The 20,154-nt window shown below is 36.9% G+C and overlaps 1 protein-coding gene across 4 annotated transcripts in view; it reads right to left on the bottom strand.

Annotated features, from left to right (window-relative positions):
• Positions 1 to 20,154, bottom strand: part of LOC127425738 (ataxin-1-like) — a 391,578-nt gene that overhangs the window by 343,008 nt on the left and 28,416 nt on the right. For 3 of the 4 annotated variants that reach the window (XR_007894662.1, XM_051671997.1, XM_051671996.1), the window contains exon 2: positions 4,331 to 4,517. The exons of the other annotated variant lie outside the window; for it this stretch is intronic. The gene's annotated coding sequence lies outside the window, so the exon portion shown is untranslated. The remainder of the gene's footprint in view (positions 1 to 4,330; positions 4,518 to 20,154) is intronic. 4 annotated transcript variants of the gene reach the window in all.

Below are 20,154 nucleotides of genomic sequence, written 5' to 3'. Positions count from 1 at the left end.
GCGAAAAGTAAAAGTTTATGAGTTGATAATCTGCTGTTTAACTTGTGATTTTGTGTAAAAGTGAATAAAAGTCATTGTTGCTTTAGAGAGTTTTTTAAAAAATTTTTATCTTTATCCCCTTTTCCCCAATTTGGCATGCCCAATCCCCACTACTTTAGTAGGTCCTTGTGGTGGCACGGTTACTAACCTCAATCCGGGTGGCGGAGGACAAGTCTCAGTTGCCTCCGCTTCTGAGACTGCCAATCCGCGCATCTTATCACGTGGCTCGCTGTGCATGACACCACGGAGACTCCACATGTGGAGATTCATGCTACTCTCCGCGATCCACGCACAACTTACCACGGCACCCCATTGAGAGCGAGAACCACTAATTGCGACCACGAGGAGGTTACCCCATGTGACTCTTCCCTCCCTAACAACCGGGCCAATTTGGTTGCTTAGGAGACCTGGCTGGAGTCACTCAGCACACCCTGGATTCGAACTCACGACTCCAGGGGTGGTAGTCAGCGTCAATACTCGCTGAGCTACCCAGGCCCCTGAGTTGATAATCTGCTGTTAAACTTGTGATTTTGTGTAAAAGTGAATAAAAGTGATTGTTGCTTTAGAGACTCTAGAGTTTATTTAATCAGTAAACAGCTGCGTATTTTAAAACGAGCCACGTAAAAATCATTTAGAAAAATAAGTATAGCAACACGAGGGCTGCGTTTCCCAAAAGCATTGCAATCTTAAATTGGCAGCAAAGGTTTCTACGACCTATTTAGGTTAACGATGCTTTTGGGAAACGCAGCACAGGTTGTTTATTTTTGGAGGACACTTTTATCCAAAGCAACTTACAATGTTTTCAATTTATACATTCTATTAGTATGCTTGTTCCCTGGGAATCAAACCCATAACCTTCACGTTGCTAGCACCATACTCAACCAATTGAGCTAAAGGAATTCCCACTCGATTAACTTGATTAATTAATCTATCGATTTATATGTACATTTAATTTAAAAAAGCCTCATATTATTCTCATAATTTCATTCAAAAAACATGCCATTCCACATGCAAATTGAAGCTTATAAAAAAGCAAAAAGTATGAATGTTTGAAACTTTTTTTTACTATTTTTACGATTTTATCTAGTTTATCAATTTGATCAATTGGTTGTTGCATCCCAACAAAAAAGAATGAAAATAAATATTAAGTAAAGGAAAGGGGAATTTATGGAAGGGAAAATCCTCTTTCAGGGCCCTGATACTGTACCTTTATTTGCCACAGAATTCAAACAAGGGTGTGTCAGTGAGTAAGAAATGACTGAGAGGTCATGGAGGTATATTTTGGGGCAAGACTTTCATCAATTTAGCATGATAACTTCACATCACTAACCTGTAGTAACATACAGGTAATATAACAAGTGGACATATGGAGCGCTACACACCACACATTTCAACCTACAGCAAAGCAGAAAGACACATGCCTTCAGGAAGACACATCAGTCAATGTCCAGCTATGGCATTGAAAAACATACTTTAGATGTAGGTTGTCAATTCACACCCACTCTACTCATGAGGCTGAAGTGAGTAAAATACAGAACAAAAAAACATGAGGTGTCTTTCTCTCTGTAAAACTGCATAGATATTTTGATCAGAACATTCTGGAAGAAGGTTCCGTTTTTTCTGGCAATGATGACTGCTGGAGACTCATTAAAGAGTATGAGAGATAAGACGTTAAGGAGGCGGTGTACTTGTGTAAGTGTGTGAGAGAGAAAATGAGACTGAATGAAGGGGAAAGATACTCTGAGTGGATTTCCATTTAGACAGACAAGGGGGACTGGAGGAGAAAATGAGGGACTGTGAAATAGCATGCAAGGCAGAGAGAGAGATCTCTGTCAGAACTCAAAGTCGAACAGACACTCGTGACCGGTTTATCCACGCACCGCTGGGCCGACAACAGCTAAACCACCATCAGATCCTATCCCTACAAACACACTACACACATACACACACACCAATACCAAAGACACTTCAGATTTACATTCAGTCAGCAGTCTGTATGGCAACTAACACACTCTAACAGGCTGGAAACTGTTCTTCCTTTTAAACTAAGATTGTAGTCAAAATGAGAAGCAAAATTAGTTCCAGGACAGAAGCTAAATTATGTCCACTGTCTTACGAGGAAAAGAGGAAAGGAAGAAGGATATTTATTTTGCTTGCTTTATAGGCTATATCTAATTGGGTTTAAATGTTCAGTGAGGAAAAGGTAACTCACGACAAGGCCCACAAGGAATAGTCTTTTTTTTTTTTTTTTACATTTTCTGCGCTTACTGTGCAGAAAGAAAATTGCTACATTTTGTGGTTTGGATTTAAAGCTGAAAAAGTAAAGAAATAACATTTATTAGTGGCTTAAAGTGTTATCTAACTAGCACAAATATTTAATAATTGAACAACCATGTGGTGTTGGATATGTAAAACTAGGGCTGGGCACTAAAACGATATCGATATTGATAGAAAATATACATATATTCGATATCGCTGATAAACTTTTGAGTAATTTTCCATTTTTAGCCTATGTTCTACATCTAGACTATCGGAAGCAGTTCGGCAAAGTTATAGGCCTACACACAACAAACTAACTGAATCACAGTCATGAAATCAGCCTGTTAGGAAGTATTAGCAGGCAAGCGGCTACATAGCTCTACTGTCAACAGGTAATGAGGCTTGGTAGCCACTTGCTAGCTAGCAAGCTATCTGGCTAATATGATATCACTGTGGACCAAACAAGACAGCACTGACAATGCAATACTGCTATCGACTAAACACAACAGCAACAATTGTTGGTTATTTATGTACAGTACTATTTAGTTAAACATCTTTTCATGATCCATAGTGCTGTCAAAGGAAAGAATGGGTTTCTTATTCTTGTGATGTTTATTGCCGTTTGGCAATCCAGCTTATGGTGCATTACCACCACCTACTGAGCTAGAGTGTGGAGCGTCACAAGAAAGTCTTTCAGTGGAGTCAAACAGCAGCTGAAGATGATGAAATTAGCTAAATGTTATCGAAAAGAGGTCACACACCTTATGTAGGATTAAATCCTAAATTGAGTATACTTTAAAGGTAGCTTACCCTCAGAGGTTTACTTGTAAACAAACAAATTACGTTTCATTCATTCTTGAGGTCTAACAAACATGTGGAATGCATTTCCTTCCCCATTAATGTCATGACATGTATATCATGATAAATATTGATATTGAACGTTATGAAATGTTTTTTTGTTATAATATTTTTGGCCACATCACCCAGCCCTAAGTAAAACCGGAATCCTCTCCAGAAATCTTTAGAGCGTTCAGCAGAATTCTGCGGGCACTGATCCCATGCAAGCCATAACTTATTCACTGGCAGGCAGCAGGCAGAACAAAATATGGGAAATATGGGAAAGACAAACTAATAAAGTTTTGACACAGATAAACACAGAAGAATGGCAAATGGAAAATATTCAGAAGACAATAAAATGGAGAGAATTCTAGAAAAAATAAGAGACAGCAACACTAAGAAGAGGACATAGAACCAAATACCAAAGAAGTGAGTGAAATTTGGTAGCACTTTGAAAAGAGGAAGTCCAGTGTTGAGACTGTAATGAGTCAGCGAAAGCGAGATATACTGTAAGAAGTGAGTGATCAAAGTATAGAGTGAGAGGAGAGGAAAACAGAGGTTGTGTGATGAGGCTGACCTTAAGCAACACATCTTTACACACAACAGCTACTGAAAAACATGAAACAATTGCTAGTGAGCACCAAACCCATTTATCCACATACACATCCACATATCTGATGTCGTCACAAGTAACACACAACCTATCGTAAAGAATTATCACAAATGAGAACTCTTTAACATCTCAATTGTTTCTTCTAGACAGCAAAGATATTACATGAAGAGCAAATCGAGACTTTTGCTGAAGTCTCCTGCTTCTCAGATTTTTATTTTAGAATACACAAGATAAAGACCCTAGTAATCTCACATATGTCTGCTCTAGAGTTTCTGAAGAGATCTAAAAAATGTTTCAAACTTTGATCAGATTTAACAAAATACCAAACTCTCCAATCAAAACATGTCACATATTTTATCTCATGTGTGTCTATTTTTATTTCTCCAGACATTTTAAGAGAAACAGCAGAGACAAAGTTGAAACTTAAATGAAAAATATTTGAGACCTGAATGAAGTCTCCTAAACTATGAAACAGCAATCCTGAAGTAATAACATTTTCTTCTAGTCATTTAGAGAATGTATCACAATAAAAGAGCCAAAGGAGAACTCCATACTCAAAGAAATTAAACTATGCTGTCTTACCAAATGGGAGAACACAGGTGGAGGTCGAGCAGGTAGAAGGTTCTTAATTGGAGAGAAGGGTCCTATTGAAAGCACCGTAAGTTGTTTGGTTCAATCTCTCCAGCTGCTGTCTGAGGGGATGGTTCGTGATTCCCGATCGGTCTGTCCACGTCTGCGTCTCTCTGGCTACAACTACCCTCACCATTCCCTGCCACATTTAAAGACAAAGGAATTTACACATTAGCAATAAGGTATAAGAGGCTGTGCTATATTGTGAATATAGTCACAGCTAAAGGGAGGGACTGTAACTCTTTCAGCCATAACTATATTCACAATAGTCTATATAGCATGCTCAGGGATGGACAGTAGCTTCACTCAGTAGCAAGGTAGCTTCCCTAGTTTTGTATATAAATAAAGTAGTAAATAAAGTAGATTTTCAGTAGCTAAAATATTTTATTATTTAGGTGGCAGGGTAGCAATGTCAAAAGCTACAATGCTGCATTTTACATCAAAGACAAGTATCCGGTGTTTACTGTTGGCGGTTTTGAATCAGAACTAAAGATGTCCAATTCACAAATGAATCGACTTTTGAGTCGGTTCTTTAAAATGAATTGGTCACACTTGATATCAAAACGATTTAAATCGGTTCGCAATCCAAGCAAAGCTATTTAAATTGGTTTGTGATCCAATCTAAAACACTCAAGACTGCTTATGCAAACACTGAATTGTTTGGAGCGGTTTCACACTCAACAAAACGCTAACGGAATACTTAAAAACACTGACAACATAAAGAACTCTGGTTGCAGTGAATATTTATCTGCAATCAATGGAAACCAAACCTGCAAATGTGGCATAACCTTTGTTATGGTAGTACCATATAATTCATTGAATTACCTTGAAGCACCATGTACATACAATAGTATATGAGTATGCTAACCATATATCAAAGTACCATGGTAGTACCATGGTATTCTTTAAAGTACTTTGAAGCACCATGTAAATACAGAAAAGTACATAAATATGGTAATTGGTACATGACTACATAATAAAAATATTAAGGACACAAATTTAATTAACATTCATTGACTTGGGGGGCCTGGTTAGCACAGCAAGTAAAGACAATGACTACCACACCTGGAGTCGCAAGTTCGAATCCAGGGTGTGCTGAGTGACAACAGTCAGGCTTCCTAAGCAACCAATTGGCCTGGCTGCTAGGGTGGGTAGAGTCACGTTGGGTTAACCTCCTCGTGGTCGCTATAATGTGGTTCTCGCTCTCGGTGGGGCACGTGGTGAGTTGTGCCTGGATGTTGCAGAGAATAGCGTGAAGCCTCCACATACGCTAGGTCTCGACAGTAACGTGCTCAACAAGCCACGTGATAAGGAGTCACTATGCCACCACTAGGACCTAGAGCGCATTGGGAATTGGGCATGCCAAATTGAGGAGAAAAAGAGCACTGGGTACTTAGGCCCTTGCTGATAAAATAAATAAATAAATAAAAACATTCATTGACTTAACTAAGAAGATTTATTTAGTGCCATCCTTCCTCTAGAAGATATTAAACCTGACATTCAACGCAATCACTATGGGTGCTATGCAGTGATATACCCAATAGCTGTCACTATATGGTGTATTGACCAATTTGCATTAGCATATTATAAATGGAATAGTCAACTATAAAAAAGCCATTTGAAGGTTAATTTCACCTAAAAATGTAGGAGGCCATTTGAACATGCTCAAACATGTTTTTGCATCTGTCTGCACTGTTTTTCAATAGTTTTCCTATGTAAACATGTGTTAGACTGACATCTTTGACCATTGTGCCATGTTTTTTTTAAGCGTTTTGTGCAGGAGTGGCACATTTTTTAATCGTGTCAAGTTAAAAAGAGCTTCAACTGTTAAAAATGCATCTTGAGACACCTGCATTCTGCTCTATTTGTGACGCTGTGTCTAGTTTTTGTTTTAGCCCAAGAACGCGTTTGGTCCGAACTGCCTAACTCTGTGGCACTATCAAAACATTTCTCTGTCTGTTTGAGAGGCCCGTCCTGCCAGACAGAACAACAGTGAGTAGGAGTGTGTAAAAATCAGTGGAGAATTCTCAGGGCCAGCAAAGCCTTCTCTGCTGGCCTAACATGCCAAATATATAAATATTTTTCATCCTTTCATTCTCAATCACCTTTTTGCCTATGTATTTTTAATCATTTTCCACTCTTAATTAATCTACAAACAAATAGAGAAAAACTAAAAGTTTATCCAGTCAGAATTTATTCCTTGATGCTTACAAGCGAAGTGTGACAACTGTTTCACAAATCACATGCCCGAAGCAGCACGTGAGTTCGAGCTCCACCCCGTTAGGCCTTCAGAATTTCCACAGAATCCCTCAACACTGCAAATGAATGGGCAACTAAAGTCAGACTGTCAGATTCATCAGCCAATCAGATTGATTTATTTGTTCTTGGTGGGTGTGATCTTTAGGATATGTCCCGGTCGAGGCCTTCTAGCTGGTCTTGAGTGACGCAATCACGCTTTAAGTGATTTTTCATTTGAAAGAGAAGAGCGCGAGATCTATAGCTGACGAGTTGACTGTCATTACTGCCGCTATTGCCATTGAGAAAGAGATCCTTATGGATTTAAAAACACAAGATGTTCTGCATGACCGTGTGATTGTTTAATTTATTAATCAGGAAAGGAGGACTGATTTTCACTTCAAGCAAACTGATAAGTGCTTTTTGCATTATTATAGCAACATCAGGAGTTTTCTAAGTGTAAATTAGGCTGCTTGAGCATTCAGTGTCAGATCAAGTTTTGAAAAGTAGTGCTGCGTTCCATTCAACTAGGAAAGTCAGATTTTACAACTTCCTACTAGGATGCAATGGAATGCATCTTGAAGTGAGAATTACAACTTGTAGGCTCGTGCAGAAATTCTCGATTTTGCCGAGATGCAGGGGCATGATGTCACACAAACATGTCGACACTCAGGGAGATATACAAACTAAGTGATAAATATTCACTTTATTAAGTAATATCGATAAATGATTCGTTCATTTTTTAAAAGTAAAAATTTGACCAAAATCATAAAAAATAATAACATAATTAGTAACATTTATATTTTCATGATGTACCTAGTTAGAAAGTCCCCTGTATAATTAATAGCGTTAGCTGGGAGAGAATTTCTTTCATATGTAAGCAAAAGGGACATTATAACTGAAATATACCCATATGAATCGATATCGAATTGAAAGCTTGTGAATTGGAATCGAATTGAAAAATCTGTATCAATACCCAGCCCTAACACTGAGTGAGTTTACATGCACATCAATATGCTGATAAATACCAAAAATCAGCCTATTCAAAAAATGTGGCAACGAAAGAAACAAGCGTTTACATTAAATTTAAAATAATTTAATTATTCTCTGCTTTTGGCATCAAAACGCACAACACATTCACACATTGGATTAACTGGTAAGAATGACGTCAAGACAAAACATTTTCAGTTTGGGATTTCCTTTTCCGAAACTAAAAACACATATCTAAAATCGAAACAAATATAACACAAATTAATCTCTTAAAAATACCAGACCCCTCCCTCCTGTACAGTTAGAACATCTACAGAATCCTACACTCTGTTATGTACATGTGTCTCTGAATTTCATGACTGCATCCCCACACCCACACTGGATTATCTGCTATTTTTGTATGTTTCTCTTATGCACAAATCCTGTGGTTGCATGCATGCAATACCCTCTGCCATTAGAAATTGTACATTTCATCATATGCAAGTGAATAAAACTAAGTGAGTGTATGTGCATTTTGTGTATTTACACAATGAGGTTTGTTTTACAACCCATGGTTTAGCTACAGTGTTATTTTATTTATCTTTTCGACCTCCCAGTCCAGTTTAATGGTACATTCCAGGGCTGATCGCTATGAGGAATGGCTATTTAATCAGAATCCCTCTCAGGGTCTCTGATGCTCCTTGGGGAGACCGCATTCACAAAACAAACACTGGACACTATTTATAGATGATTGTTGACAGGGCAACCACTCTTTGTTCGAATCAGAAAATATTTCTCCCTTTTTCCGCTCAAATGTTTCACTTTTAGAAGGTCTGATTCTTGTTACAAAGCACAAAAATCACATGGGTTCCATAGAAGAAAAAAAAGTCTTTTTTGGGGGGGTGAACTATCCATTTACGTGGTCTCATTTTGGTCAGATATATTACTCCAAAACAAGAAACAGGGTGGAAGTCACACTTTGGCAAGACAATAGTAAGCCCTTTGAGTGTTTGTGTACAAGCTACTTGTGCTTTTAAATATTGTTGTGCTGCATCTATTCAAAATAAACCACAGTGATCTTGTTAAGATGCCATCACTCATGGCAACAAGGGTAGAGCAAACAGTATTTACATAAAGGTCACAGGATTTTCAACCAGTGTAGATCTTTCAGAATCCAGAACACATGAACCTTAAATATTCTTTAAAAATATAACATATTATTGATTGATTGCACATCTGAAGACTCTAAAAGAAACAGAAAGTGTAGCAATGACTCTGCTAGCTAATTTTTGATGAGATCTACTTGATGAAACAGAGTTATGTGATAGTATTTGTGAGTATTGGAGCATTGGCTCCACTAAGAGTAACAGTGTTTTACATCTACAAAACTGAGAAATGATTGAAAACGTACAATACATAAGCAATTTAGATTTCGGACAAGCATAAAAGCCTACAAAAAGATATAGACACACAAATATACCCACATATAAACCAAGACCCTTCTATGTCTGACTCAGCAGTGACGAATTGTGGTTTAATTTAGCTGAGTTTTCAAAGAGGATGGGGAAAGTCTGATGCCCCGTCCACTGTCAATTAAATCACCTCCCACCTCTTCCTTCAGTCATCACTTCACAGTGGCACACATTACCTTACAGTAGATTTTGAGCTTTAGTAACTATTAAGCAAGTTATTATTAAGGCAACTGATAATTAAGCACCTGAACACATTACACTGTAATAAGGCATAAAGTTTGACCACCTTAATCTGTTAAATGAATGCAGCATAGAGACCAAACTGCTATCACCATGCATTGTATATTTAAAATTGGATAGGTACATTTACTGAAAACAATGTACGTGGTACTTGTCATAGCCCCATGCCTCTACAAATTTGTGGTACCAAGATATGGCTGGATAATTTTGCTACAGAGTCAAGAAAAGTATGCAAACACTTTGGAATTACCTGCATTTATGTATACATTTGTCTTAAAATCTGGTTTGATCTTCATCTAAATTTCAATAATGAACAAACACAGTCGGTTTTAACTAATAACACACAAATTATTGCATTGTTCTTGTACATACTGAATACATAATTTAAACATTCACAGTGTATGTTGGAAAAAGTATGTGAAACCCTAAGCTAATGATGTCAACAAAAGCTAATTAGAGTGAGGAGTTGGCAAACCTGGCATCCAATCAATGAAACGAGATTGGAGGTGTGGGTTAGAGCTACTTTGACTAATAAAAAGCACTCAAACATTTTGAGTTTACTATTCACAAGTATGAATATGTACGTGGACCATGTCTCCCAAAAAAGAGATCTCAGAAGACATAAGATCTAGGATTGTTGCTTTGCATAAAGCTGGGAAGGGTTACAAAGTTATCTCAAAGAGCTTAGATATTCATCTGTCCTCAGTTAGACAAACTGTCTATAAATGGAGATGATTTAATACTTTGGCTATTCTCCCTAGAAGTGGCCGTCTAGCCAAGATGACTCAAAGGGCACACCGCAGAATGCTCCACGAGGTAAAAAAGAACCCTATAGTGAAAACTAAAGAAATGAAGGAATCACTTGAACTGGTTAACATCTTTGTTCATGAGTCTACTATGCGAAAACATTAAACAGGCATGGTGTCCATGGCAGCACACCACGAAGGAAGGTGCTGCATTCCAACAAAAAACATTGCTACATGCCTAAAGTTTGCTAAAGACCACCTTTACATTCTACAACGCTAATGGGAAACTGTTTTGTGGAATGATTAAAATAAGGATGAATAGTTTGGGAAGAACAAGCAGACCTAAGTATGATGTAAAAATGGCACAGCATATCAACATGAAAACATCATCCCAACAGTGAAGTACAGAGGAAGGAGCATCATGATTGGGGCTGCTTTGCTGCTTTGTGGCCTGGACCACTTGCCATACAGGATAATGTCAGGGTGGCTGTGTGCCAGCTGAAGCTCAGTAGAAGTTGGGTGATGCAGCAGGACAATGACCCTAAACATCAAAGTAATACTGCTACAGAATCGATTAAAAAAAAGAAAATCCAACTTCTGGAGTGGCTCAGTCAGTGCCCAGACCTTAACCCAATAGAGATGCTGTGGAATGACCTCAAGAGAGCAGTCAAAAGAACATAGCTAAACTGAAGCAGTTCTGCAAGGAAGAATGGTCCAGAATTCTTTCTGAATAATGTGCAGATCTAATCTGCAGCTACCGGAAATGGTTGGTTGAGGTTATTGCTGCTAAAGGAGGATCGACCAGTTATTAAATCCAAGGGTTCACTTATTTTTTCCACAGCACCGTGAATGTTTAATGGAATGTGTTCAATAAAGACATGAAATATTATAATTTTTTGTGTGTTGTTAGCACATTGTGTTTGTCTGTACTTGTGACTTTGATGAAGATGAGATCACATTTTATGACCACTTAATGCATAAAACCAGCTAATTCCAAAGGGTTCACATACTTTTTCTTGCGACTGTATATGTTTTCTAGGGTGTTCTGTCTGTTTGCTAAGGCATGTCTAGGAGGCTGCTAGGATGTTACTAAATGGCTACTCCTTGGCCCAAATCAAAAGAGCCCACTATATACATACATATATACATTCTGATAAGTAGATTTATTCCCCCATTTTTTTGTCCGCCAGGCAAACATCATACATTTGAATGCCACCTCTCCTCAATAAGCCGCACATTTAGGGGTATCATTCATGTCTATAGCAAAAACGGTGTCAGGACGAGTTACATGTATGGTAGAAGAAGAATAGTGATGGGGATTTTGAAAAATCCCAAAACTTAGGTCCCAGGGATAGAAATAGTGCTGCTGAAGCAAGCACCCCTAATTCTTTTTTGTTACTTATCTCTCCCTGCCGATAGTGGTTTGTGCTATTTTACATGTCAAACAGCACTTCTGCCTGTAAAGCACTAGGTAACCCTAAAAAGAGTCACTTCTCCACCTTCTTCCAAAAAGATGACTCTTTGTTTCTGTTTCCCATAACTGAACAGCTGAGAAGGTTTGCAGGCCTCCCTTTCTCTCTCATCTATCTGACCAATTACAGAAGTGAAACGTTAAACAGCTGCTGAACATAGTCAAATCTGCACCACTTTTGTTTGTTCCTTTTTGAAGCAAATCGAGAGAAACCATTATTTAAACTATTGGTGTTAAAGGAATAGTTCACCCAAAAATGAAAATTTGCTGATAATTTACTCATCCTCAGGCCATCCAAGATGTATCTGAGTTTCTTTCTTTATCAAAACAGAATTTAAGATTTTTAGGATTTCATTTCAGGCCTCCTCCTCTAAACAATGCAAGTGAATGTACTCCATTTTTTGACGGTCCAAAATGCATATTTAGGGTGCATCAAAATAATCCACACGACTCCAGTCGACAAATAAAGTTCTTCTGAATGCAAACGATTGAATATTTTGAGAAACAAAACAATACTTATATACTTTTTAACTACAAATGTTCACTTCCGTACATCTCTGTGATGTGCGCTCATGAGAGGGATGATGTAAACTCATTGGTAAGGTCACACGTCACGTGGAGGAGTCAGGAATCGCATCATTGTTTACAATAGAAACTTGCACAGAGCACAGACCAAGCGCTGTTCACAAACCAAAACATTCCAAAACAATTTCAAAACAATATAAAGATAAATAAATAAATAAATAAATAAATTCCAAATAATAATAATAATTAAAAAAAACAATGTAAACAATGACGCGCTTCCTGACTCCTCCTCCACGTGACGCGTGACCTTACCAACGAGCTTACGTCATCCCTCTAATAAGCGCACGTCACAGAGATTTGTAATTTGTACTTAAAGTATATAAGTATTGTTTTGTCGACTGGAGTCGTGTGGATTATTTTGATGCACCTTAATTATGCATTTTGGACCATCAAAACATGGAGTACATTCACTTGCATTGTTTAGAGTAGGAGGCCTGAAATGAAAATCTTAAATTCTGTTTTGATGAAGAAAGAAACTCAGATACATCTTGGATGGCCTGAGGGTGAGTAAATTATCAGCAAATTTTAATTTTTGGGTGAACTATTCCTTTAAGTGATTTGACTAGATATAGCAGCTTTAGTAAGAGTATATGGCATATTCACTTTGACATGAATGAAAACAAAGAAGTTCAGTGGCTTTAGGCAGTTTAAGTATATCTCATATATGCCGATAATCCTTTTCTGAGTAACAATATTTAGAGATTAACTGTTTGTATTAACACCCTTAAATTAACAATACTGCGGTGCAGTAAATTCTATAAATTATACGCCATTATGTTGGCTGACTCAGATACTACTCAGTATTAAATACACCGATCAGCCACAACATTAAAATCACCTGCCTAATATTGTGTAGGTCACAACACTGTCTCCACACAATCACAAGCGCTCACATTTGAAGCGCGCAGCACATTCAAACTATATGTTTTTCTCATTAAATCACAGCTTTTGCGGCTAAATAATCTCACTAGGACATAACGTGATTTTAATTTGTGTGCTGAATTTTTACACAATGACATTCGTACATCAGATGTTATCGGTTTTTGGTATCGGGGCATTTATATGAGCACGAGTACAAGTACATGAGCGCAGTATCAGACCTGATTCCGATACCAGTATCAGTATCGGGATATTCAAAACATACTACTCAAAAAAAGACTCTTTAAATTCCCATAAACAATAAAATACTTTCACCACTACCATTTGGTGCCTATGGTGTGTGTCTGTGTGTGAGTATGTTCCTAAGTGCCTTCATTCCTTAAATTCATACATCAAGGTCATATTCAAATAAGCAGCTGTGTTTATATTACTAAAGAAAAGGCTAAAATGGCTTAACCTCAACTTTCCCTCTCTTCTACAAAGACATACAAATTTACTTATACCAATAACACTAATCCTAACCCACACCCTAACCCAACCCCTGTATTTGATTTATTTAAGAATCGATTTTCCATTTGAAGATATCCCGAATGTCCCCAAAAGGAAGTTCTGCCAGAATAAGCTAACTTTTGGGGACATTTTTTCCCCCAAACTATAGCTAAGTACGTATACATACATGAAACCAAATAGCTTCTTCCTGCTATCAAACAGACAATCTGTAGTTTACTCTTGCTGTCTCTCACTCTAGCTTTATCTATTATTCTTCCGCTGTCACCCATGATGTCTTCAATTGTTTCTTTCCTTTATTTCTCTGTATAACTAGACAGTTATACATGTATTGTGCCCTATTTATGAAACACAAGCACAACTGATTTCTGTGTAAATGGTTCGTAAAACCTTACGTAATCTGTTGCATTAAATTGAAGATTTTTTGTTTGTTTTTTTAGTGTTTCATCAGTTTACTGTCCTTGCCTTTCCCTGTTTACCTCCAGCTCTTTGTTTATTTATTTTTTTGTATGTCTATCCCTGAAACAGAGTGCTGCACATCTTTTGAACAATAAACTGACAACATTTTCCCAGTCGTTAGTGGTTACTGGATAAGGATTTTTATATAAATATTTTTTTTAATAATTGCTCAATTATTAGAATTAATAGACCATATTTAAACAATTCTACTTTTAGTGTACAATCTTAAAACTAGAAGTTTAAAAAAACGTTCTAAGATTTAAATTTTTTAAGCTCTCACAAAAAGGAATTTTTTAGATGATTAAATATTTAAGAGCAGAGTAAAACCGGAAAAAACTAATGGAATCACTTTACAATAAAGTTTAATTTTTGGTAAAAGGGTCAATGATGGCATGAAGCAATTTTTTTCCCATACCTATTAAATTATTCAAAAATACAATTACAAATACAATTCACACAAAACAAATACACCTCCTCCATGATGAGCATAATTTCAATTACTGAGTTTAAGTAATTTAGTAATTTCATTTTAATATTTTTTCTGGGACTTAAAGTAAAAAAATGTCATGTGGTGTCTTGAGACAGTAAAAAATCAAAGTCTCAATAAAAGCTAAAATTCTTGAAATAAGAACTGTTGGCATGAGTAGTGCAGAATAATTTTGTATTATATTTTTTTAAAATAAGCAGTGAAACAATTTTTTTAAAAATATGATTAATATAAATATATATATATATATATATATATATATATATATATATATATATATATTGTCCACCAAATCAGTAATGTGGTGTAAACAATATGCATGTGAAAAAAAAAAGGTGGCATATAGGCCACATTAAATCATTATTTTGTCATCATTAAATATAAATATTTTGATTTTTTTTTTTAAAGGCACAGTTTATTTGGTGGAACCCTGAAAAACTTCTTGATATTGTTGACTTAAAAATTCATGATATATTTAAATATCATATGTCTGAAAACTGCTTTTTTTTAAATGACTAAATTAATGATTATTGTAATTAACGATTAAAGCAATATGTAATATATTTACTGTACTAAAGCATAAAATATCATAATATGTTATCAGAGATTTAGGAAACATGCTAAGTTGAAATACTGGCTTCTCCGAAAACAATACTACAGCCAGTATATTCTACCTTGAAATGTCCATTCCAGGACGGAATTTCTGTTTATATTTTGGCCTGTGTTATCCCGCCCACTGCCCATTTCCCAGTAGTATTTAGACACCCTGGGTTGCCAGATTTGAAACAAGTTAGCGGGCAAACACAGCACGCTGCAGCCATGGAAGCCAGCAATACATCTAGTTAACACTGACAGAGATATAATAAATCCACATGAGCTGGTTTATAATTTGCAAACAATAAAAACATTGCAAACGTATACATTAGATGATCAACTTACAGTGTAAGGCACATTGCTTGTCATTGTCAGTTTGCTCGTTCCTGTTGCGTGTCCTCAACCTGGCGACCCATGTGAGCATCGAGTCAGGGGTGGGGGGGGAGGGGTAGACAACTCTCTCCAATATTTTGAATTTGGACTGCAGTACCCATTTTAAACGCTTGATGTCAATGTTACATATTGCTCCTTTAAGTTCTGTACACTTTAATCATGTATTCAAAGTGCAAGGAAAGTATTTTAATACCTTTTACTTGATGGTAACACCACAAAACATTTCATTAAATTAATTTTCTTGTAGTAAATGCTTTAAATGTTTTCCAAAAATTTGTGAGACCAACATAGTCTCAAAGATTACTTTTCTACGAACTTGATGTGTGTTTTCCAACTAGATTTTTAAAAGATTTCCCTTTTTTTAACAGGCAACCTTATTTGTCGATGAACAATACTTTTACAGGATTTATAAATCTTGGTTAATGTTACTTTCAACATATTCTAATGTTTTTTTTTTTTTACATTAAAGGTTGTATATGTTAACATTAGTTAATTTATTATGAACTAACATAAAGAACAAGCAATCAACATTAGTACTGTGATAAATTAACATTAACCATGATTAATAAACACTGGTAAAAACCATTGTTCATTGTTAGTTCATGATACACAATGCATTTACTAATGTTACCAAACAGAACCATACTGTAAAATGTTACCAAATTTATATATGCAGTAGAAATTTCCATGACTTTTACAGACCTGGTTATTTAAAGTTCCTTGATATTTCCTGTTTATTTGTGACCGTGGGAACTCTGGAGCAACTGAATGAACATAGAAGTTACGTATTGACTGTCGCACACACGCTAGGTTTAGGAGCAGTTACATAACCGTGAACATACGCCTATATCGGTCTGCTCAAAGTTCACCTGCACCGCAGATGGCTGACCTCTGACCTGTCTGTGTGCAGCAGCCAGTTATGAAGTACACAGCTAACACAGATAATGAGAACACACACACACACCACCCAAAACAACTTTATGACATGACAATGACACTCCGGTGAACTGTCATTTGACTTTTGCCTCGCAGACATGTTAATGCAATGCAGAGAGTTATGCAGGAGAAATACAAGGCCAAGGGAATACCTATACACTAATCATCAAGTCCACAGATGACCATTAGACTGAGAGTGCTTTTAGATCTTTGATGACACGAGGCTTGATAATCTGGCAGTGTTTAGCATTTGCTGTTCTGAACTTACGCAAGACCTCTATGAAGGTTTTCAGTGATCCAGGTCATTGACAAATGTAAGATACGGTTTAACTCAAGGGCACCTGGGTTTGGTTATTTGTTTGTTGAAGATGTTTACTGAATCAATCAAATGGCTTTATCATTTTTGCAAAATAATATTACGTGGTTTCCGATGTGAAATGTCCACTGAGTTGCGCTAAAAGATAGCTACATTTTCTCCCAATCAGATGAAGTTTTTAAGGTTAATGCTCTATTGAGATTTAAATCAACAAAACCTTCATTGCTCTTCTGGACTCATGCCACAGTCCTTTACATTGCAAGTGCACTGCTCCATCAGCTGATAAAAGTAAAAGAATAACTGTGAGTTCCTTGAACATCTTTGGCTTAAAAATCCATAAAATTAAGATTTTAAGTACTACTTACTCAAACTAAGTACAAAATTAATCGTGCGTTCCATTTGTCTCGGATGTCGGAGCTCCGAGTTATTTTCAGAGTTCCGAGACCAGAACTGCCAAATGGAACGCCCCCCGATGTCGGAATTCCTACTCGGAAAGTCGGACGAACTCAGAGGACCCCGAGTTCAGAAAGCAAAATTGCTGCGAAGAGCACCGACTGTAGTATGCTGTGGGTTTAAAGTTTTTTTTTAGCACTTTTGTCTTTTTTGTGTCCAAATTAGTAAGTCGTATACACAATACTGTATTACCGTTGCCTATGGGCATGTTGCTACGATCCTGTTATGCGTGAATTACCTCGTAATGTGTTGTTTAAAAACTGGTACAGCTAAAATTGGCTAGGTCGCTGCTGCTAACAACAACAATGGTCGCTGCTGCTACAAGAACAATGGTCAATGTTGCTACAACAACACTGCCTAACGTTACAAACCGTAAAACCGTTTACACATAAACCTTGTTAGGCAAATTTATATTGCAAATATACGTTTGTAATTCCATAGGGCATTGCCCTTTGTTTACACCACTGATTCGATTAAAACGTGGTTAACATGTTTTGATACAATAAAATACGCGGAAACATTAACATACCTTCTCCACTTTCTGTCATCTTCCTCGAGGTCTCTTAGGTGAAGGGCATACTTATTTTGTAGCTCTCTGTACTCCAAAAGAGTTAGTGCCACAATTACTTTCGCAGAGGCGTCCATCTTTTTTTCCGACTTGTCATGTAGTGTGTAATGGAATGCATCCAACTCAGATTTCTTGTTTTTTTAACAGATATGACATCGATCTGAGTCCTGAGCTCCGACTTCCGAGGCAAATGGAACGCAGCATAAGATTGTAGGGAACACCCATTAGCACTTGCACTTGAATAATTTAAATGTGTTTATTAGGTCAAAAGGAACTTATTGGGACATCTAATTAGTTGTTATTAAGAATTCACAGATTTGAGCTCTTTTTTTGCATTATTGATGTTGTTTTACTGTAATTAGTTGTTTCGTGTAAAGTCACCATTCGGGTGATTAGTGTTCCCTTTTGGTGAAGTTGAATCCTGTTCAATCCATGTGATTTTTCCTTGTGCATGTGAATGTGCATAGCAGATGTGAATCAATAGTTTAATGACTGACCTCAGTTATTATTTTCTTTTGAGTCAATTAAATTAGGTAGAAACAATAATATTAAAGTTAATTTGAAACAATGTGCAATTAGTTGTTAAATCTTACTCATGTGACATACCTTTTTAAGTAAATAAAGTTGAATGAACTGATACATTTGTGTACACCTAACAAAGGTTTTCCAGCTATGCTGACATAAATGACCATACGTTGAATTTATTAAAAAAGTTTGATGCAAAAATGCTACATATACAGTATATTTTAAGTAATTCCAACACATAATTTCTTTAGTTCACAAAAACACTATGTCTGACTCCTTATAATCTCACACACTTATGAAAAACATTATCACAAAAGACCAACACACACCCCTCCAGTCAGTCCATTCCCAGACGCCAGGCCTCTGCTACTGTAACTCACTTGCTATCTTGCTGCTGGTTTGTTTCACAACACTGTCATATCCAATGAGATTCTCTCTCAGCTTTGGCTTTCTGCCACTCTGCAAGAACGTCACTCTGAGTTCACCCTCCCCTCCGTAAGCTTTTTACCAGTGTCTGTCATCCCACCAGTGCCCCAGTCAAACACACTTAGCTCTTTACTACAGGGTAATTCCATGGGCAAATCCTCACAGGGTATAATGCATGGATTACAGCTGCAAGGTATTACAATCCAAAATACACACATCAAACATATCTCTATTCACCTCCCTTTCCTTTATCTCTCCTTTTCAGTAAGTCCACATCCCGCAAAAAGTACTGTGGTGGTACCATTATACAGTGATGGTATCAGATGGTAATATTATGGTATTCTGATGTATACCATGGTACTATGATTACCATAATCACATATAATGTTATTTACAGGGTACTTTACAGAATACCATCCATGGTAATGCCATGATACATGTCCACAAAATCATGGTGGTATTGTGGAACCATACGTATAAACACATAGTCCTATTTATTTCTTTTTCCCCTTTAATTAGTAGTATTTTCTTTATGTTATTGTATATTAAAATTATTATTTTATTTATTTATTCATTTATTAATATCCTTTTAATGGTTTTTTGTTTTTACTTTCACTTCCCTTTTTTATTATAATTCTAATTTTATTTCTTTATCCATTTAACTTATACAATTTTTAAATTAACTTTATTCTCTTTTGTTTCTATTTCTGTATGTTAGTTCATTTATTTATTTATTTTAAACTAGAGGTGATTTCAATGCATATGTGCCACATGTACATGTATGAGGAAAAATAAGAGTTTGACTTGATGTGTGTGGGGGAGTAAGTATGTGTGTGTGTGTGTGTGTCCACTTAATATTGTACACAGTAGTGAGCTAAATTAGACAAAACCTCCTTTTAGGAACATTTAGGGACAAAGTGTTTTGTTTTGTTTTCTCATTCTAAAAATAGCATTTTCTGTCAGGGCTAGTGTGCCGATCAAGGTGGGGCCGAGCGACGCTGGGCAGAGTGAGGCTGGGGGAGATGAGTGGAGAATGAGTTCCACCTGTGCTCCACACCTGTCTTGGGTTCCAGAGAGACGCACAGAGAGAGAGAGAGAGAGAGAGAGAGAGAGAGAGACGCATGAAGCTGTGTGACTGTGTCTGTTTACTGGTATTGCTGAAAAGCACAGTGATTGTGTCATCAGTGAACTGAAAAACCACTAGGGTGTGTGATGCTGAAAAGTCATGTGTGAATGTGATGACACTGAAAAGTGTACAAGAAGAGTGCTAATAAAAGTTTTACATTTTGTATTGTTTACCCGGCTCCCGCCTCTTCCATCTTCAAGAGAGTTCATGATGTGTCACAGTGGTGCCGAAACCCGGGATTTGGAGGAAGACAATGCTGACATGGAGTCCTCGCTGCTGGCTGAAGATCGCGGCGCCGAGAAGACACCCGATCTGGTGGTACTGGAGCAGTTCATCAGCAGGCTACCAAAAGGGACGGCTGAGTGGGTCCAGTGCCATCGCCCAACATC

The sequence above is a fragment of the Myxocyprinus asiaticus genome, chromosome 34, assembly GCF_019703515.2.
Source record: "Myxocyprinus asiaticus isolate MX2 ecotype Aquarium Trade chromosome 34, UBuf_Myxa_2, whole genome shotgun sequence".
Classification (NCBI taxonomy): Eukaryota; Metazoa; Chordata; class Actinopteri; order Cypriniformes; family Catostomidae; genus Myxocyprinus; species Myxocyprinus asiaticus.
This window is presented reverse-complemented; position numbering and strand designations above follow the sequence as displayed.